Source organism: Apium graveolens, chromosome 1 (assembly GCF_009905375.1).
Source record: "Apium graveolens cultivar Ventura chromosome 1, ASM990537v1, whole genome shotgun sequence".
Lineage (NCBI taxonomy): Eukaryota > Viridiplantae > Streptophyta > Magnoliopsida > Apiales > Apiaceae > Apium > Apium graveolens.
Window position 1 is genome coordinate 1640299 of NC_133647.1, and position 23245 is coordinate 1663543.

Sequence of the window (23245 nt, forward strand, 5' to 3'; positions counted from 1 at the left end):
CTTAAAGCAGTTTCGCCCCGCACCATCCGTGTTTAGCGACCTGCTTCCCAGGATAAAACGAGATACTAGTATAATCGATAGATCGAATATACTCTCAGCGAACTTGAACTGAGCCTGAGAACTATCACCGGAATATTGAAAAAATTTAAGACTAAAGAGACCAAGAATGAAAGAGATGACTCTTATATTCTTGACTTAATAATACTGGTGCCCTAAGACTCTATTTATAAAGAGAGGCTTGAAAGGACTTGTTTTTCTTTTCGATGTGATACATGGTATTTATAAGAAAAACTAAGGAATAGGTTTGTGCTACTCTCGATGTGGTACAAAACCACTTTTCATATTAAAAGGTAAAACTTTGGAACATCAGTTCTCATTCACCTTTTACTTATTTTGAGCGTGTTAATATGCGTTGGAATCCCCTCGAAGAGAAGAATACGTTCCAATAAATACACACCACTAACACATAATGTGTCTCACTCATATAGAGTCTCAAAATGATTCACAACTTAGTCTAAAATACTAAGTTTGTCCAACAATCCCCCACAAATGAGATTGATGGTCCAGTAGCACGCACCACATAGACACCACATAGACAGACAGACGCGGAGCTTGACTTGGTGATAGTTCCGGCGGTCAGATATAGCATACGATAGGTAGAGAATGCTCCTTGAACCTTCGCTCGAATAAGTATATCTACTTTACTGGTAGACAGTATGACGCGATGTCCTTGAACTGTTCGACCGTTTGTGTAAACGATGACATACTCATCACTATATCTTTCCTGACTCATTCAGTTCTCATGATTATGTCCATTTTGGCCCTGGAACATCGTCCTGGTTCTGCAAGAGTTTATAAAGAATTGTGCCTCACAATTCTCCTTTGAAGCGGCCATACTTCTCTCTTACATAGGTGATCTTTATCTTATAGAGTAACCCGCGTTTACTCAACCGAATATTATGTATTCAAACTTGAAATCCTTGTATTCGTCAAAGATCATTAAAAGCATAAAGCTTAATCTCGTACCTTACGGGTCTCACTGTTTCATCATCATAGAAAAAGGCCAGGGGTTACCCCCACAGTGATTTGGTCATCATGATTTAGTTGTCCCATTGAACCAAGTTCTTGGGATCTCCAGTCAGCAAGGTTGGGTGTCCACCATGACGCCGTTAAGCAATAGGCAAGGCTCATTCCTCTCGATGATTTGACAACTATCTCTCGGTCTAACTAGATTCCCTTGTCTTAAACAGATTCGCTCAGTTTAACCATCTGGTTAGTGGATCCAAACATTATCATTTGACTTTACATAGTCAATCATGATAATTCTCATTGAGAATAGTTGTTTAATGGTATTATGTCCTCATCATAGATGTGAGACATACCATTTCATACACAATAATGTGATCTCCCAATTTGCATATTGATTACACGATATATGCATATTGAAGACACATTTTCCTTGTCATTTAGGAATATCCTTACAAAGTGGCTACTCAGCCTTTTAACTGCATTTATTTTATGCACCAGACTCGTATTCCATCATGAATCGAGCTAAGTTTAGGATTTCCATGACACGACTGCTAAGTGTGAAATGTATTCTCGAATGACTTTTAAGTTCTTAAAGTCAAATATCTAATTTGCATACTATATTCACATAGTACAATTAGATAACTTTCGTATTGCAGTCCAAGCTCACGAGCACATATCATACACCTTAAATCTCATTGCAATCACTTCCAAGTGACCAATTTCCATTGTACTCGTGCATCTACCCAGTTTACCAACTGTGTAGCCTATGTCTAATTTTGTACAATTTTAAAAAGTACAACAAACTTGCAATCCTTCTTGAGAGATCCTTGTTCATCTACGTTTGGATAAATATAAATCCATTCCAGTTATGACAACTTTAGCTTCGTTGATCTCTTCAAAATTCACATCACCAACATGTGACATGTATCATCTAAAACTTTTAAAGTCACGAAGATTGTAATCTTCAAATAAAAACTTTTCAATCTCATCAAGATTTTCAGAGATGATCCTCTTGTCATTACTTCTCGTAATGATCAGATCACTCACATGCAATCAATTATGACTTGCATATCATGTGTAAATAACACATGCACACTTGTCAATTCTCTGATTTTGAATCAGTTTGACATCTCATATTGACATATTTCACATTTATGAAATAACTTTACTAGTTACTCCCTCTGTCCCTCCCATTTGTACACTTTCCTTTTTTGGATGTCCCTTCCAATTGTTTACATTTCAAAATTTTCCAAAAATAGTAAAGTTTTTATAATTTTTAAATTAACTACATCCACTACTTTCCTCCACTATACCCACTTTATACATATAATATTAATCGGTCCCACTACTTTACTCATTTTTTCAACTTTTTTCCACTACTTTATCATTTTTCTTAAACTCCGCGCCCCACCCAAATGTAAACATTTGGGAGGGACGGAGGGAGTATTACTTAAGGCTTCACTTGTTATTGATATTACCAGCTTTTAGCGTCCCAAAAACCAATAATTTCAGTTTGCATCATTACCGGGTTTAAGCGTCCTTAAACTGGCAATTCTTATTCATATAGCAACCAATTTTGAGCGTCCTCAAAATGGCAACCATGTCATTTATTTGAAGCCATTGCTTATCATAGCAATATCAAATTTAATATGCCATTATTTCGTGTCAATGTTGTTTCACTCAACATGATCACCGAAAATACAGACTTTCTACTCTTGCTTTATCTAGAGCAACCCCCGGGTTCACGTAAATAGATATTTCTCCAAATATCTATTTAGAAAGACCATCTCAATGTTCATTGATGCACTTTTAAATTTCACAATACGATAATTTTAGTATCATCTTAATGAACCTTATTCTCAAAACTCGAGAATATTTCATAAATTATATAAGGTCATCACTTTCGACTGTAATATTTTTGTATCAGTCTGACCTTATACTTCCTTTAGACCCAGATATATTTTCCCAATTTAAAAATTCATTTGGGTCCTAATGCTTCTATCTCGTAAGAAGATCTATATATTTTTTAAACAAGATTCTGTCAAACAGAACCACTCTCTCTATTTCTTAACATCCTTTCCCCCACAAAGGACATAGAGAGAACATGCACAATCCATTTTCTAGTACACGTGCTAGAAAATCTTGATTTATTGACTCTCAGTAATAGTCAAATTTTCTCTTGATATATTCACTTATCAAGAAATTATACGAGAAGCGCATTGCTTCTATTAAATTTACGAGTTCACCTTCAAGCAAATTATCAAGACATTCGGGACTAGCAATTATCCAAGTCTTTTGCTCTCTGCAGGTTCATCCTCACATTCATCCAATAACTCGTAAGTTCATTTAGATGACTTTTAATTACAGATCTACTAGGATCTACTAGCTTATCGCATAAGCATTCCTAAACTCTGTAATAGTATTCTTACGAATCTCAAAAATTAGATTCATATATCGGATATTATTAGACTCAACCATTGTCTATGTATCCATCCAAAATATCTCAATTGGTTTTGGATCTCATGCTACCAACAGAGGTATTGGTATCAAGTTTCGAGATACCCCCACATTTCAATTATTTTCAAGAATGTTTCATTACATTCCACTATTCATAGAAAATTCAATAATTTTATATTTTAGATACCCCCACAATTTTAATATTTTACAGAATGTCAGAAAATATTCCAAAACTAATAGGAAAATTAATTATTTCCTTCTGTGGTATCATGTTTAAGGAACGATTAGCCCTTCGTAACTAATATCCTCAAATTCAGTGATAGTCTGAGCTGATCACAATCGTTTTGCATCTCTCTCAGAGCGCAACTCAAGCCTGCATCTACTCCATTTATTTAATGCGAGTAAGGTGCAACGACCTCATGAATATTCACGTTGCAAACAGAATTTGCCCGGTGATTATTCATCATCAAATTTATTCACTACCATCTTAATTATCTGTATTAAGTTGGATTTACCCTTGAGTTTATAGAGCACACATCTCTCTATTTAGCTTCAATATTGACTCGACTACGAGTACGAGTGATAAATGTTTTACTATCAAACTAGACAGTAAACACGTATCGTGTCACTACCTCTCATCTGAGCAGGTTTTACGTCATTCATTAAAACCTATAAGATTTTAATATCATGTTTAAAGAACTTCCCGTGGTTCTTATCATTAAAAATTCAATTACCGAATTTCTCTAAAATATTTATATGGTTCACACGAACCTACATTTCTGGCTCACCTACTGGTACAACCATAAAAGGCCCAAGGAAGAACATAAATCTTCAATAACCCCACATTCAGTGATCCTTGATCAACTGATGCGTTAGGGTTAACAACTTTTCGGATTCTCTCCGAAGTTCAGCATAACTACTGAGATCAATATTTGCCGTATTAAGTATCATATGGATCACTATAATAGGCTCGTGTGTCACTGCCGCAGCAGACCGACACCAACACGTGAAATTATTATTTAACTGGAGGAAAAATCCAACCAGAAAAATATAATTTATGTGCCGACCCATAACCTGTACTCCAGGCCCATTAGGTTTTTTAATGTGGAGAATCATGAGCAATTGTAAATCTGGTTCACTTCAGCTGCCCACCTCGTCACATTATTTAACAACAAACATGTTACTGCATTCTATCCAGTATTACAAGTTTGTGATATAACTCCATTATTAAAGATTAAACAATAATAATTGATGCCTTATCATCACTCAACAATGATTAAAAAATTAATCACCAAATAATCAAGTTCCATCATGAAGGGTCACATTTATGTAGCCATATCATTTAATTGCATAACAATATCATGTTATGAACTTGCAAACACGCATGTAAACTATTGCATATACGATTCTTGTATCAGTGTACTAATAATTCCAAAATCAATTCAGAATTAAGAAATCAATCACCATGTTAACAAAATATAATAAGCTATCCATTAATAGCGAAAACATGGACGAATTATCAATTTGGGTTTAATCTACCAATTTATAATGATCAACCGAGAGGGATGTCACCAAATATGTCCACTTGAATATAAGTTGATCATAAATCAATAACCATTAAAGCATCAATAGCCTTATAAGAAACCAGTTATCCAACAACTTTGTGCTTACTTTTGCCTCGTACCTGTTATGCTTAAACAAAGCACCACTTAAAATCAATTTTATATTAATTTCAAGCACATGGCAACAAGTGATCAAAGAAATTAACGCACTAAATTTAATTTAATTAATGAGGCAAATAATGGCCACTCATATACCCATAAATAAATCCAATTTAAACAATCAAATTGACTTTTGCGTCTACTCACAAGACAGTATGAAAATTGAAGAAAACTGCTTTAAGATTGTTATCAATCTTGTACGATAAAGACATTATTATATATATATTGAATATATAACTAATTCATAAGAACATTGCTAATTCTTAAATCACATAAGCATATAAGAATTAACAATTAAATTAGGAGAAGGGTTTGAGAAAACAAACAGAGATTGGATTTAATCTCGAGTCCAGAAAACTGTCTCTTTAAAGCAGTTTCGCCCCGCACCATCCGTGTTTAGCGACCTGTTTCCCAGGATAAAACGAGATACTAGTATAATCGATAGATCGAATATACTCTCAGCGAACTTGAACTGAGCCCGAGAACTATCACCGGAATATTGAAAAAATTTAAGACTAAAGAGACCAAGAATGAAAGAGATGACTCTTATATTCTTGACTTAATAATACTGGTGCCCTAAGACTCTATTTATAAAGAGAGGCTTGAAAGGACTTGTTTTTCTTTTCGATGTGGTACATGGTATTTATAAGAAAAACTAAGGAATAGGTTTGTGCTACTCTCGATGTGGTACAAAACCACTTTTCATATTAAAAGGTAAAACTTTGGAACATCAGCTCTCATTCACCTTTTACTCATTTTGAGCGTGTTAATATGCGTTGGAATCCCCTCGAAGAGAAGAATACGTTCCAATAAATACACACCACTAACACATAATGTGTCTCACTCATATAGAGTCTCAAAATGATTCACAACTTAGTCTAAAATACTAAGTTTGTCCAACACTTTCATTATATAATAATATCAGATACATACAAGACGTATACATGGCTGAATATCAGAGATCACAATCACTAATATCTAGGCTAATTTCTAGTAATCAGGAGATATAATCACTAATATCTACTAATATGAGATCATAATCACTAATATCTACTTTGTTCACCATCCTAAACGGATCAAGAAAAGCTTAAAAACACGAAAACATTTTCACCCCTCTGTTTGTGATTTATTATCTAACAAGTGCTATTAGAGCAAAATCTGAAAGAAAGATTAAAGATCTTGGAAGAATGAATACACAAAAGATCAGCAGTATCAAGATTCCTACGTTTGACAAAACTAACTACACTCTATGGAAGTAGAAGATGTTGTTATTTATCAAGATGGCTAATCCACTCTATGTTCAGATCCTCAAAAATGGTCCTTTCATTCCTATGATTAGAGTTGAGGATTCTACAGATGGAGACATGGTCATCCTAGCTCATTATGGTCCAAAAGATCCTTCAGAGTATACTGAACCTGGGAAAGAAAAAGTTTCTCTAGACAGCGGTCTGCAGTTGATATTGATAGAATCACTTGATAGTGTGATGTATAACAATATTGTCAACTATGACACCGCTAAGCAAATCTGGGAAAAGATAGAAATACTATGTGAAGGAACGGAGGAAGTTAGGTCAAATCAAAGAAGAATACTGATCTCAAGTATGAGGGATTCATGGCTAAGCCAAAGGAAAGTATCACTGATGTGTTTGAAAGAGCTGATCAATGACTTGCAGCTCCATGATAAATATTATGAAGCGGAAGAGGTAAACTTGAAATTCTTACTCACACTCCCAGATCACTCGGAACAAAAAAATTCAGCATCAGAGAAGGGAGAGGTCTAAGCAGAATATCACTGGAAGTTCATTTTGGAATTCTAAAGACATATGAATTAGAAATGATTCAAAGGAAATCCTTGAGATCTGGTCAAGGGCATATCATGGATGGCTCCAGTGCTCTCATTGTCAATGATGATCAAACCTCAAGTGAAGAACCAAAGTTCCAGACTCCGGTTGTACAAATAAGTGAGCAAAGACACAATGTATCTCAAGAACAAGTCATACTGAAACTGGAAGAAGATGATTTCTACATCTTGGATGAACTTGATGATATAGATCAATCAATGGCTTACTTGGAAAGAAAATTACCTAACATTAGAGTAAAGAAGCCTAGATTCTTCAAAAGCAAGAAACCACACTTCGACCATGACAGTAGCTGGCAAGGAAAGGGAAAGTTCACATCTGACAGCAAAGGAAGCTACAAAACTGGATTTGTTGATAGATAAAAAATTACATGCTTTAACTGTGACGGGTTCAGAATGCAGAAAACCCAAACAAACCAAGAAGAACAATGCTTATCTTTAACTGGAGGCAAAATATGAAGCACTTTTAAAGAAACACCAAAGTAAAGCCTACATTACAGAAGGGAAGAGTTGGGATGATTCTGACGATGATGAAAATGAGGAACTTGGAAACTACGCACTCATTGCTCTGGAGGAAGAAGATCAATATTCATCAATGGAAAAAATCCCAACTCTCACCACCATTGAGCGGAATGCGAATCAATGTAAGGAGGCTGTCAAAAAGATGAGCACAAAAATGTTTTGCATTCACAAAAGTGCAATGATTGCTAATGAAGAAGGTAGTAGATTGACATGGATCAATGAGAAACTTGGGATGGAAAAACAAGAGACTGGATTGTTATTAGTAGAGCTTGATGTCTTGAAACAGGAAGATGTATATCCCAAGAACAAGATCAAGTGTGTAAGTGAAATTGAGGAAGTTCTGAGACAAAAGATTGAAGAGTATGAACTAAAATTAAAATTCTTCATACATGCATCTGGTTTGGTTGATCAGGATTATGAGAAAAGTAAATCTAGTGGAAACACTGCCACTAGATTTAACCATAAGGCTTTGAGCGACAACAAGAAAGTTGCAGATGACAAAAGAAGGAAAACAGTTTACAAAGATGTTCTAGTTATGTCTGGAGAAGAAAAGTCATATGTGCTCAAAGCTGAAGAAACTAACTTCAATAAAAGTAAGTTACTAATCAAGCAGGAACTTGCAAATAAGGATGATGCAAAGAAAAACATTGAAGACTCCCCTAAAACTGAAAGTGAGAAGAAGCTCATAAATGATCAAGAACCAAAGACATCTGTCAAAGAAACCAAATTAGAAAGCACTGAGAGGAGAGAGAGGAACACAAAAGGGAATGTAAAATTTAACAAAAGCAATAATCTTGCTCATGGTGCAGAAGCTCCAGGAAGGAAATATGAAATATGTTGCACTGAGAATCATCTAACTCACCCTTGTAAAAAGGCAGTTAGTAAATCAGATGAAAAAGTCTGTACATACAATGAAGCAAAAGCAAATGATTCCTTCCCATTTTGTGACAAGCTTGATGGCATTCATCACAACTTGAAAGTAAGAAAAGGTTGTCACAGGATGAGAATAAACTTCAAGGAAACCAATCCTGAATCTACTCATGCCAAGAAGAATGCACAAACCTCAAAGAATTCTCCCTTGTCTGAAAATTATAACTCAAATTCTGCTGAATCAGTCACTCAGACAAAAGAACCCAACTCTACTTGGGTTGGTAATCACACTTAATCCTCATTGAATGCAGGGCAAGTGAAGGGAAGTCATTCAAATCATGAACAAGGTATGCTCATGATTTATGACAAGTGATAAAGCCCTGCTATCACTATTTGAGTAGAAGGCTGGCCCATTAAGTGACCTTTGGAGACAACAACAAAGGTCTTCACAATGGGAGATGTCAAAGCAATATTTGGAAATGTTTTCTTGAAAAACGTAGCTTGTTTGTTGCAACATTGAACTCAACAAATAAGAACAAATTCTACTACTTCCTTAACCAAGCATGTGGACAATAAAGCGAGGAATTCTTGTGCCAAAAAAGATTGAGTGAAAAATATGCAGAGGCTGGTTTGCCTAGGTTAAAAGAAGAAGAGTCCCTTGCACTTGAAAGATCTCAACATCAACAATGATCCTGATAAAGAACTGAAATCGGTGTGCATATCATGGACAATGTAGGGTTCAAGCAAATTCAAAGGAATCACCCGTGTTGACAGTAAAAGAAGACACTTCAAATGTTTTAAGGGAACTTGTGTTGAAGCTGAAAGGGGCTACAGATGCAGAATCGGCTAGATGCAGGGTTGATAGGACTAATACTAGATTAGCCTCTTATTACAGCAAGAGGTACTATCTATATTAACACTCATTGCAGAAGCTCAATACTCAACTGCAAGAGTTGCGGTGCTCATTTGTAAGATACCAGTCTATCAACCAACTGATACAACTGGTATCCTTGAACTCATCTGTATTCCAACAGAGAGACAGTTGACTGACATTTTTACTTAACCTCTAGATGAAGCAACCTTCACTAAACCAGTAAGTGGAATCACATTTCTTGATTTTTCATCTTAAGGTAAGAACTCAGTCAAACTGTGTTGCAACAGATTAAATTCTGATAAATCAAATTAATTGATTGTGTCAGATTTTAACTGGAATATGAACTATAAATATTTCAGAATTAACTGCATATTTATTTTTCAAAATTCAAACTTTAACTTAGAAATTTTCAAATTCTAAGTAAACTGATATTTATTGATTCACATGTCAGGTATATGTAGTTGGTAAATAACAGATCTCATAAGAAGCAAAAGTATTGAGAACTGAGTTCTCGATAAGTATAATTGACTTATCGATAAGCCATTTTACAACTCTTTGATTGAGTTCTCGACAAGTCATTTGTCAGACTTCTCGAAGAGTCAGTTTATGACTTCTCGACAAGTTATTATAGAGTTCTCTGATGAAAAATCTAAGTTCTCTATAAGTCCAACTTATACTTATCCATTTATCTGAAATAATTTTATCCATAAATTATTTTCAGCAAATACTTTTGACATAAAATCCATTCTAATTTTACATTGATTTTATCAATTAAAATTCAGAATTTTTCAGTCCTTCATGGACAAACTGAGTATTTGTAGGACATATCGATAAGTCTATATTATTTCTCTAATCAAGAAATTAAAATTGACTTCTCGAACGTGTCTATTTTGTTTAACATGACTTCTCGATAATTATATGCCTAATGTCTATATCTGAGTTCTCGACAAGTTATTTACCTTTCCTATAAATACCCAGACTTCTTGACATACATATACTTACGCTTTCTCAGATCTCGAAGTGATCTAGCTTTTTCAATTTCAAGACGTTTTTCCTCATTTCAAAAGCTATTTCACAAATTTCTCTTACCCACTCTTTCTCACTTCACCAGAATGGCCTCAAACGTTGTTAGAACCTTTATCCCAGAGAAAGGAACCAACTTTCTTGCTTTTATAGATCCTAACCAAGCCCCAGACACCTTCAAGGGGTTTGCGAAGTTCGTTTCTGAATCATATCTTGCAGGTGCTTTGATAGCTAATCCAATTCTGTATCTGGATGTACTACATGAATTTTGGACCACCGTCGTAATACGGAAAGTAATGGATAACAACTCTGTGTCTATGGTGGTCACATGCATCATTGGAGGACAACAGATAAAATTCAGTGAGCAAGATATGAATGCAGCTCTGGGGCTTTCTACTGAGAATTTAGCTCAAGTGCCAACACAAGATGAACTGGTGTAATTCATGGATTTCATCAACTATAGTGGAAACATCAACCTTTCCAGCATGAACAGAACTAATCTCAGAAAGGAATGGTCCTTCGTGTTTGACTGCATAGTAAGGGCATTCACTTGCAGGAAGCCAGGATTTGACAATATCTCCAGTGTAGTATAGAAGCTGGTATTCTCCATAGCTCACAACATGAAGCTCAATGTTGGGCTATTGATCCTGGAAGAACTTGCTACCAGACTTGTCATGCCACTATCTGCTAGAGGTAAAGAGATCTTTCTTCCTAGATTTATAATGTATGCTTTAAATAATAAAGTACAATACATTCATTTGTTGAATGGAATTGATAGCACTAAAATAGGCGACTGTAAGCAAGTGTCCAAAATCATATTTAAGTCACTTACTACAAGAATTAAGGTAACTGTGAGTTTGAGGATCACTCCATTTATGCTGGAGAGGTTCAGGACTTACCCTTACCCTATGCATGATATGAGAACCAATGCAACTGCTATCTCAGCTATGGTTCCTAATCCTGAAGCAGTACAAACTTAGGAACACCAACAGGAACCTTCCCAAGCTGCAGCACCTTCTTCAAAACCATTAGTAACTAGGAAGCCAACCACTTTATCCTCTCAAAAGGATAAAGTGAGTAAAAAGAAGAGAAAGGAAGTATGTCCTGAACCAGTTACTGAGGGTGGTGAGGAAAACACACCTTTAGAGTCTCCCTTGGTCAGAAAACCTAAGAAAGCCAAGAACTCTGAGCTGACCACTCAAACCACCTCTACATTCTCCCAAAAGAATGTAGTTATAACAGTGGGGATTAACCAGACTCTAGAAACATCCTCTCAAATGGATGTGCCTATTGAAAAGAGCATTCTCCCAAATGCACCCTGTATAGAGTCTGCACAACCCACACTTGAGAAATTCCAAGTGTATGGGAGGAGAAATAAGGATGGCACACACCATGAGAGCACATCACTTCAAGCTCCCTTATTAACTCAGGGGGAGCTGCCAACACTCATATCTGATCAAATCTCTCTAATTTCTAAAATTTCTTCCTCTTATGCAACACCTGAAGCTACTCCTCAGGCGCATCAAAAATCAAGTGACATGGTTCCTAGAGCTGTGCTCACCACCCAGACACCACCCTTAGATGGTGAGAGGTTACTAGCTGGGGTAGACCTTGATGACACCATCAAAAACATGGGGGATTCATCTGTTTTTACTGAAGACCTCATGGAATTCACAAATGCACATTCAAGTGCAAATCTATCTTCACAGGCAGTAGGGTTTGAGGGTAGTACTCCTGAGGGGGAGCTATCTAAATTCCCTCCAATTCTATTGGAGGTTCCTCATGAGAGAACAACTCTCCTCACAACCCTGACAGAAACTGCATCAGCAGCTGATGCTAGGAGTAAAATTGTCAATGACCCTGTAATAGGAGAGACAAGAATAGGACATTCAGGTGACAGTGTGGTGCAAGACACACAAGGGTTTGAGGTTGTTGCACATGACAGTAGCACAGTCAAATCCCCTCCAATTCAATTGGAGGTTCCCACTACCAGTATGGAACAACACCCTGTTAAAACCACAGTGCAAACTGTGAGTTCAACTGTGACTCAAGTCACAGGTGGTCCTAGTTCTTCAGAGCCTAAAATCCAAACAAATCATCCCTCCACCTCTTAACCTCATCTCATTGCATCATGGCTACAAGAAGCTGCAACTCAACCTGCCACTATTAAAGATTTTAGAGTTGATTAACTTCCTGGGCTTGCTCAAATCTCGCAGCAACTTCTCACATCAGATATGTCTAATCAAGACTATCAAGCCATAATGATATCCTATCAAGAAGATGTGGAGGACCAACAAGCAAAGATTGTAGATGAGGCTGGCAATGATGCTAACTGTGATGCCTGGCTAGATAAAGAGTATAAATTAGAGATGGAGGATGTTCTTGCCAAATTTAGGGATGATTACCTAACCATTATAGGAAGCATCTCTAAAGCTCTTACCCCATCTGAGGTGTATGATGCTGTGAATGAAGTATCCAAAGCCCAACTCAAGGCCTTCCATCTTTTTGGAAGAGCACTAGAGATCAGGTTCACTGGTCAAGAAGACAGATTTAGAAAGCCCATCAAAGGAAAGGTAGAAGAACTCAGTCTTACTCAAACCAAGATAAACACAAACTTCCAACACTTCACTGATCAAATGGCAAGAATGAACTTCGAAACTATTGAAGCTGAAGTCAAAAGTCTTAAGACCGCATTCTGGGCTGTTCACAAGATTGTTCAAGAACAGGTCACTCAGTCAAATGATACAAAAGTGAAGTTGGATCAAATGCACTCTGCTAGATACACTCCTTCACCTGTGACCATTGATGAGATTCAAAAATTCATCAGAACAACCTTTGGAAGCTCTACATCCTCATATGTCTCAACCTCTTCAAATCTTCAGATTCAGGAACTGCAAACTCAAGTCTCATCTCTCCAACAATCCAATGCATCTCGGAGTTCTTAGGTGCATGCTCTCACCACCTTGGTGCAAAGTCAACAGACCGATATTCAATCCCTTGTGGACTCTCACAAGGTTCTTCAAATGCAAAACTCCATATCCTTGGGAGCTATCATGGGAAAACTGGATATTCCACTGCCATCCTTTCCTGAGCACATAAGGCCGGAAATCAACACTCCCTACGTCATGCCTATTTCCAAGACTAAGAGGGAGATTGAAGCTATGATTCAACAATCTATGGATAAGGGCAAAGGAAAATTAATTTCATCCAGTCAAAGCTCACAATCTGAAAATGATAACCTGATTAAAGATGCTCATCGACCAATTCTAGATAAGGAATTCAGTGATCTTCTTGCAGTACTCAGGGAATCACTTCAGAGAAACTACATCAGCTATCAGAGAGCACTGACCAAGAATATTAATTTTATAAGAGTAGTAGTGATAAATGTTAATGACATTGAGCACAAGAAAATTGTGGTCATCATCAAGGATGGAGAACAAGACTGATGTTTGCAAGTGTCCTTTCCGTGTCTGAAATCTCTAAGAGCATCAGAGCTAGATGTCTTGATTGACAGTCACTACACCAAAAGTGGCCTTCTGCATCATTCCACAAACGTTGCAACAGGCCAAATAAATGTTGCAACAGACCAAAAAATTTCAACGGCAGCACTTTTGTGATGTTAGTATTTTTGGCGTTGCCTTAGGGTTCAAAGGCAACATTTTATTATCAAGGGCAACACCAAAAATTATGTTGCAAAAAGCAATGACATGGCAAAAAAAGGGGGTCAAAGTGACACGTGGACTGCCACATGGACTGCCACGTGGCTCTTTGGCACGTGGCTTTTTGACACTTGGTAGTTGTGGGGCCCATTGATAGGTGGGGCCCACTGACAGGTGGAGCCCACTAACATGTGGGTCCATCTTGACACGTGGCACTTTTGTAACACTTTTTAGTACCTATTTGCAACATTTTTAATACCTATTGTAACACAATAACAATGGTCAAATTTTGAAATATACTTTCTGCATACATTAAAGCCCAGTTCTATTTTAGAACTGTTTTCCCAATCAAAGTCATTAGCAAGACAATACAATATCACCAGTATGATGAACTACATCATTTAGACAATTTCTAATTATCAAAAGATTACATTTGTAAATGTGATATTACTGGACAATTCCAAAGTACCAGAATTAATACAGCTACTACACACGTTTAGACTTGGAAATTACTACATAACTCTGCTTTACAAAATCAACAACTACTTCAGCAGATAAAATGACATGTCCTTGGCCTGGTGTCATAGCCATTATTTGACCACTGTAATGAGGTAGTTCTTATAAAATCTGCCATCATGGGTGGTTTCAGACCAGAATCCTTTAACGGTCTCTCATCATCATAATCTGCACACAAAAAAACTCTAGTTAGTCAAGGGTATATCTTGTATACATACAAATCATGTGTGCTGAAAAGAAAGGCCACCCCATTTGTGTGGCGAGCATGGGACTTGGATATTGATCAACGCATTCGATTCCCAATATAGAAAATATCAAGAATCCTAAACAGAAAATTGGACACGAGTGCAGGGACAAACCTGCAAGGGTGACAGAGTAATCTAATTTGATAAAATCTTTCATTATTAAACAGTGTCTTTTTTCAATTAAAAAAAAGGATTACCAATAAAACTGTTTGATAAGGTGCAACTCATCAATAGTTTCCATTGTACTCGCTTCCCATTTTCTAGTATAAGGTTTGATTTTTTCATGCTGTAGTTCGTCTTTACCATCGATTGAGAGATCTGATACATGGGTAACGTAATCATTTGTATTGTTAGAGGGTGTGTAAAGAAGAACCGAAAAGGAAGAAGAGTGTGTTCTCACATCCCCTTTCATTATACAAACATCAGTACGAATAGTACTTCTTTCACAACAGATAGTCCCTGCACATTGTCACCAAAGTTCTATCAATAATTATGACACAGGGAAGTTATTCTACAGCTGAATTATTATTAATTTTTTTTTTGCAAATATTACACACAATTACATCTTAACTTTGTTATATTTAACTAAAACATATCATCTTGCATCTTGAGTATTAAATGATTGAGAAATAATGCTACCAAATATCTCTCTATATAGTATACCAGAACTGTTACATTGCTGGAATATAGCTGAATGATTGTTAGTGAAATAATGCAACAAATAAATACATATGAACAGTAGCTGTTATGTTGACATTCAAGTGGACTAATGCAACAAATACAAAGCAAATAAAGACAACACAATAAATTGATTAAGACTATATCAAATTACTAAGTCCCTACCAACTAAATGTTCCATTTGACAAACTGTAATTTACCAACACAAACTTAGCAATAAGTTATAGCAACTTACTGATGTAACAAACTGCAAAGTAGACACATTCAATACTACAAATTAGACTACTGTTCCATTGATCCATCGAATTAAAGATCTAAACAAGAACTGTATTTTAGATTTAGTCGAAAACATTAATGAACACGACAAGGATTTCGGTTATATCTATCATACCCTTATTACTGAACAAGAAAACAACCACATGGAAACACACAAATTGCAAAACTAATTAAAAAAATTACATTATAAAGTTACTTTATTTTCAATATCATTTTTGAACTCTTTCCTTTGTTCTGACCACTAATGAGCATTTGAGTAAAGACAATCTGATTTAAATTTCGGAGTAAATAAGGAATTGGATTAATTCACAAATAGGATTCATGATTATGTATATGTGTATAGCATAAAAACTGGTAGTTCATGGCAGGTGCCAAGATCCAATTTGTGAAGTCCACTCACATGGTACATCGCAACTAAAACGTTATTACAACATAATTTGGCCATATTATTGTAACATGACTGAGAAGTTACTGATTCGCATGACTTACCGATGTCTGAGTGATCTGAAGAGAAAAGTTACGGCAAGATAAATAAGACCCACGTAGGAAAGTACTGTAATTAAGCTGTAAAAATGCAAAGAACAATAAAAAAAATTACTCGTTAGTTCTACCTTGGAACAAAATAACAGTTAAAAGTAACTAATTTTTTACATCTTTAAGGCAATAAACATATGGATTAGTGAATACTTTAGGCATTAATATTCTGACCTTATATCAAGATCTGTGGTGTAAGAAGATGACATTATGACAGAAGTTCCCAGTCCAAAGATAAATGCTGGTCTTGATGCATCTCTCCACATGACTAGATCAACTGAAAATCACATTCAAAGCATAATTTAATCTGTGCTCAAATTCCAAGTGCTTTAATAAAGAAGAATAATACTAATTGGCTTTATTACTGAAAACAAAAGTTTACCTAAACTCTGTAGTTTGCTGTGTCTCTTTGGCACTGAACAATATCCATCTGCAACTGGAACTAAATGGCAAATAGAAAAGAACAATCAAGAATGATACCGATCAAAATCTATGACATTGAACTATTGACTTTCGGAATAAGGACTGATAAGTAAAAATTAAGAAGAGGATTAGCAAAACAGAAAAATAACTTATTTGGTTCTGTTTTTGTGGGTTTCGAGACAATTCTGGGATGGATCGCACCAGGAGTAGTCTGTTTCTTGACTGTTATTGAAGTGGGAGCCAATTTTAAGTTACTTTCTTCTATTCTCTATTCTTCAACCACAATATTTTTGGCCTTCTGTTCTGGAATGCCAATTTCTGTCACAACTAAGCTTTCTTTTATTGTTTCAGTCTCAATTTCCTCATCAGACTATTCCTCTGATTCTTCATCCCAATCATCTTCATCATCAGTGACCTCTAAGTTAGGAGGAGATTTGATCGGACCGGCATTACCTAGATTGCTTGTGATAGTCTTTTCTTCATACTCAATAAGTTCCTTACAATTACTTTTAGCAATACCTGCAGGGCTCTTCTTGATAGCTACAACAGACACATCAAGAACCTTTTTTGTCTGATCAAAATGCTCGCTGGTCTCCGACTGTGATCCCTCTGATTCAATTGACATCCTCCTGATTTCATCAGCAGAGAGAATTCTACTAGAATCACCGACAATTTTATCCGAATTTGATTCAAATATGATCAACTGAGATGAAATCCCTTCGCTACCACTGCCAGGCATATTCGAGTCCTTACCGGCCTCTGATCTTGTCTTCCTCAGTCCAGCATTACTCTCATTTCTCACACTGGACGCCTTACTGGATGCAGATTTCACCTTTCTCAACTGCAGTGAACTCCTATCGCTGGGAATGTTATCATCTTTGGACTTTTCATCTTTGGACTAGTACACTGACTTCTCCAAATAATCATACTCGTCAAACTCCATATTAGAGATTCAGAGAGACAAAATCTGAACCCTGATTTCAAAATGAAAAAGTGTGTTGGAAAATGATATATAAATATAAAAGGTAAGACTAGTAGAAATACTTGTTAAAGTAATATAAACAGTTTTAAGGCATGATTAGACCGGCTTATAACTTAATTTAAAGCATATTTGACTAGAATTCACTTGAATTAATTCAGTTGGATTAGGCTGTCAAGCTTACAATAGATCCATAAATGTAAATATTATGAATAATATGGACTCTTTGCTTACTTTCACTCACCTCACACACAGAGAGACAGTCAGAGAGAGGGGAGAGATAGAGAGAGAGAGGGAGAGAGGGAGAGAGAGAGAGAGAGATTTTGAAGCAAAACTACCTTCTTCTCGAGTCCAGAGGCGGACTACGATACAATTGGAAATTGAAGATTAGTTTACAAACCCTCACGGCATTTCTTCAACAAAATTGAGCTTCTTCTCGGCCGGCTTCTTCTCGCTGCTTTGGGAGCCATCACACAAATCTAGGGTTTAAGAATTGGGGGAAATAAAGAGAGAGAGATTGATTTGTGAATGTGTTTGTTCGTGAGAATTGAGAGAAATTCGAGATGTGTACAGGTAGGTTTGGAGAGAGATCTGTGGATGTGTGTTTGGGCTTTATTTCGCATGGATCGATGAGTTGGCGTGTCTCAGAAGCGTTGGATTAGATTTCCTTCTGTAGGATTTTGGTTTTGCTGTTCAAGATCGAGTAGATATTACATATATTATTTAAGTAAGAAACGAAAAGACGAAAGCTAATAAAAAATTTATGTATTTATTTATTTTTAATATTTTTAGAAATCCCTACTTACATATAAATAAAATAAAGATTTTTATTTTTTTATCAAAATTTTATTTTAAAAGAATCGATACTTCATTTGGGATAATAGCGCATACAGGGATTAATCTATTCTGACTGCTTTGACTGCTATATTATCTCATAAAATAAATATAAAAAAACCTAATAATGATGGTACACCCCTAAAATCGATTGTTTTTAACATCCCTACGGACGGATCGTCGAAATTTTATTTTAAAAGCATCGATACTTCATTCGGGACAATAGCGCAAACAAGGCTTGGTCTATTTTGACTACTTTGACTGATATAAAATCTCGCAAAATACATATAAAAAAACATAATAATGATGGTACACGCCTAAACTCGATTGTTTTTAACATCCGTACGGACGGATCGTCGAAAATTTTATTTTAAAAGTATCGATACTTCACTCGGGACAGTAGCGCAAATAGGCCTTGGTCTATTATCACTGCTTAGACTGATATAAAATCTCGCAAAATAAATATAAAAAAAACTAATAATGATGGTACATGCCTAAAATCGATTGTTTTTAACATCCGTACGGATGGATCGTTGAAATTTTATTTTAAAAGTATTGATACTTCACTCGGGACAGTAGCGCGAACAAGGCTTGGGTTATTTTGACTGCTTTGACTGATATAAAATCTTATAAAATAAATATAAAAAATTTATAATAATGATGCTACACACCAAAAATCGATTGTTTTTAACATCCGTAAGGACGGATCGTTGAAATTTTACTTTAAAAAAATTAAAGGAGTTAAAAGAGCCTTTACTTTAAGTAGAAATGAATTATTTCTATAAGGTTATATTTAAATAATGTGGAATAAAACACATTGTGTAACTTGGTGTAGTGGTTTGCACTACACTTTGTGAAGTGGGAGGTCTTGGGTTCAAATCCTGGGTAGTGCAAAATTTCAGAATTTTTTTGATTTAAATACTTCACCACTGCCACGTCAGCAGTGGACCACTGCCACGTCAGCAAAGTGGGGCCCACATGGGGGACCACCTACCACGTCAGCAGGTTCCCTGCCACGTCAGCATGGTGGGGCCCACGTGTGACCCACCTGCCATGTTAGCAGGGCCCTGCCACGTTAGCAGAGTGGGGCCCATATGGGGGGACCCACCTGCCACGTCAGCAGGGGTCCACCTGCCACATCAGCAGGGTGGGACCCACATGGGGTGACTCACCTGCCACGTCAGCAAGGACCACCTGCCACGTCAGCAGTGTGGGGACCCAGCTCTGCCACACCAGCATTTATTTATTTATAAAAAATTGAATATTTTTATTAATATATGTATTGGCAACACTTTACGAGATCTATGCTAACATAATTAAAACATGTTGCATGATGGTACATTATTATATAGCTACTGCAACATTATCTATGGCAACATCACCTAATTATGTGGTAGAAGGCCGTTTATGGCATAGTGAGTGTTCGCAGATTTATCAAAGAAGACACTCAACTCCTGAATGGACTTAAACAAGCACAAATTGAAGCATTTCCTGAAGCTTATTTATATCCTTACAAGGGAATAGCTTATGTCTGTGAAAGAACCAGAAAACTCATTCACATCAAAATTCCAAGAAACTGCGTTCAGACAAACAAGAGATTGATAATGAAACTTCAAACGAGTTAAGGACAAAGAAGTTCAAGACAAAAGAAGATATTCAGATGATCAAAATCCTTGGCAAGTATCTCATAAATGAACCGTCTATGCTGCCTTACACCAAATTAAATGATTCACAAGATGACTTGGATGATGATGAGCAGATGCAAGATTCTCAAAAACCCTCTGGCTGTCCAAGTCAATCTAAAAAGGCAGCTAGCAGTGATAAATCATACAAGGATGTTGATAAGAGGCAACATAGAGACAAGAAGAAAGCTGATGAGAGGAAAAGGAAGAAGAATCAAGACCCAGGTCCCAAGGATCAGACCCTAAACATCCAAACAAAACAAACTCAATCCTTAAAGCCAACAATCTCCTTCATCAAACCTCCTCAAACCTCAAAGCCTAAGCTCAAATTCTTATACAAACAAACCGCTAACTCTTTCCTCAAAATTCCAATTACTACTAACCAGACATCTCTCAAGAAAATTTGAACCCTGCCCTCTGTCAAACCATCACACAAAATTCACTTCAAAACTGTTGGAAGAAAACCTAAGAAAGCAAGGCTCTCAAAAAGAGTTGGAGAAACAGAAAGGTCCATCTGGAATTGTTTTAAACAAGATGATTTTCTACCTCTAAATTGGAGTTGCTCAGATGAAAATCACTTTCAAAAACTGGTTGTGGAAATAGTCAGAGTCTGGGTGGTCTCTTTAAAAGAAGTGAGAATCTACTTTCAAGATGGGACCTTCACTCTTCTCAGCAGCAATCTAATGGACACTCTCTCTCCAACAGAACTTAAAAGAGCAATTAGTTTACTAAAGGACAAGGACACTGCTACAAGAGCATTGAGATCAGTTCTGGATGAATGGTTGTTTATAAGGGAGGAAAGAAGAACAAAGAATAAGGCTGACTTTAAAGAAATGAAGAGGAAACATGATGAAGAGATTGATCTATACATTCAAAGATCAGAAGATCTCAAGGCAAAAGGAAAGAGCAGAGTCTCAAAAGATGGACAATTTCTATATGTCAATACTGGTACAATGTCAAGATTCAGGATTGAACTACTGCATCAATATTCCTTAGCTGAAAGGAGCAAAATTATGAAAGCTCTAAAAGGAACACCCATAGTAGAAGAATTGGAAATTCTAGTCTACCTGAAGGACCTTACCAGAAAGGAAAAAGAAGATCAATTGTTTCACTAAAACCCATGAATATGACTCAAATGTTCAGTGTATATGACTCATTAGAATTCTTCATCTTAAGCTCGGGATTAGTCTTGTTAACATGCATGAATTTGTGATAAGCAATCTTCTCACAAATTGGGGGAGATTGTTGTGCAAGACATGCCTGTACAATAACAAGACTAAGTCATAATTGACAGCCCTAAGTAAGTTGAATGATAATCTTAGTCTGCAAGATGTACTTGTAACTACTAAAGTCTGATTAAAGGCAAGGAGCAGACTGGAACCTTTTTATGTGAACAGTACAAGCCTAAGGATTCTCTCTGAAAGAAGATCAAGAAGATCATGCCTCAGAAGAATTATGAAGAAGCTTGGAGTTGAATAAATCTGTTTTAGGAAAAATATTCTAAGTCAGGATCTCTACAAATCTCAGAGTTAGTGTTATAGAGAAGTCACTCGAGAACTCCAGAATGACTTATCGAGAACTCAGGAAGTGCTGATAGAAAACTCAGTAAAGCCAAGGAGCAAACTGGAACCTTTTTCTGTGAACAGTATGAAGCCTAAGGATTCTCTCTGAAAGAAGATCAGGAAGATCATGCCTCAGAAGAATTATGAAGAAGCTTGGACTTGAATAAATCTGTTCTGGGAAAAATATTCTAAGTCAGGATCTCTACAAATCTCAGAGTTAGTGTTATAGAGAAGTCACTCGAGAACTCTAGAATGACTTATCGAGAACTCAGGAAGTGCTGATAGAGAACTCAGTAAGTGCTGATACAGAATTCGGTAAGTGCTGATACGGAATTTGGTAAGTACTGATAGAGAATTCAGAGATCTCGACAAGCCAACCTCCTCATGGAAATCCAGAGATCTCTACAAGTCAATAAATTTATGGAAAATGAGAGATCTCGATAAGTCACTTTACTTATCGAGATGTCAGGCTCCATAAAGCTCAAACTAAAGAACTCGAAGTACAAGTCTCAAAGTACAAATCGCAGACCAGTTCAAGATTCAGGATTATCAATCAACAAACAATCCAATCACTTGGATTGACAAGTCTACAAAAAGCAGCTTGAGGCGTGCAAAGATCTACAGAAAAGATTAACTGACAAAAGGAGATCAAGATTAACACAGTGTGCAGAGATATGCTAACCCAGAAATAGAAGGTTCACTTTTCTATTTATAGAATGATAATTGACAGTTTAGAAAAAGTAAAAAGGCAGTTTCTATTGCACACTGTGTAAACCAGAAGTTAACTGACTTATAAAGTTAACACTGGTCCTTTGGTCAGTTGTAACAATTTAGATCAGATCTTGTATTCTCTCAAGATAGAAGCTAAGCTCTTAAAAAAAAGCCTAGAAAATTTGTAGCAAGATTTTCTTAATTTTAATACAAAATTAAGTGAGTTTTGAAAGATCGTTGTTAACTGCATTATCTTGTTTGAATTTGCATTAACATTGTTCATCTACAAAATCATCTACTTTATTCACCTTCCTAAACGGATCAAGAAAAGCTTAAAAACACGAAAACACATTCACCCCCCCCCACTGTGTGTGATTCATTATCTAACACCTTCCTCTTCCGCTTCCAGAACTTCTTCTACTAGAACCTCTTCAAATTCGAGATTTCTCAGTCGCCTTTGAGAACGCGTAAGTATACACGCACTCTAGAGTACCTGAACGAAAACAAGTACCCAAGTAAGTAACAAATCCTGGTCACTGAACTCTAACAATCAATAATGACAAGTACATATACTAAACAATTAACACCGAAGTCCCCGGTAGCGGCGCCAAAAACTTGTTAAGACGAAATCACGCACTAATAATTCACGCAAGTATACGTGTTCACAAGTAATATAGAATATCTTCTAGTTTATACCCACAGAGACTTCTTGATTAACTGTAAAAGTAAAACTTAGGCACTACTGATATTGTTATAATTCAATGCTAAGACAATTAACTAATGAGATTGTTT

At 36.3% G+C, this 23245-nt stretch overlaps 1 long non-coding RNA gene across 4 annotated transcripts; it reads right to left on the bottom strand.

Annotated features, from left to right (window-relative positions):
- Positions 1-14321: 14321 nt before the first annotated feature.
- On the bottom strand, positions 14322-18358 carry LOC141659368 (uncharacterized). Of its 4 annotated transcripts, none has more exons than XR_012549748.1 (7): positions 18003-18358; positions 16645-17659; positions 16437-16539; positions 16218-16292; positions 14972-15233; positions 14777-14888; positions 14322-14697 (listed from the first exon to the last, which is right to left on the bottom strand). It is a non-coding gene; the product is annotated as an uncharacterized LOC141659368 (long non-coding RNA). The 4 variants fall into 4 exon arrangements; XR_012549746.1 differs by lacking the exon at positions 14777-14888 and having other exon boundaries at positions 16645-16704; positions 16835-17659; positions 18003-18356; XR_012549736.1 differs by lacking the exon at positions 14777-14888 and having other exon boundaries at positions 14972-15092; positions 15175-15233; positions 18003-18356.
- Positions 18359-23245: the final 4887 nt, after the last annotated feature.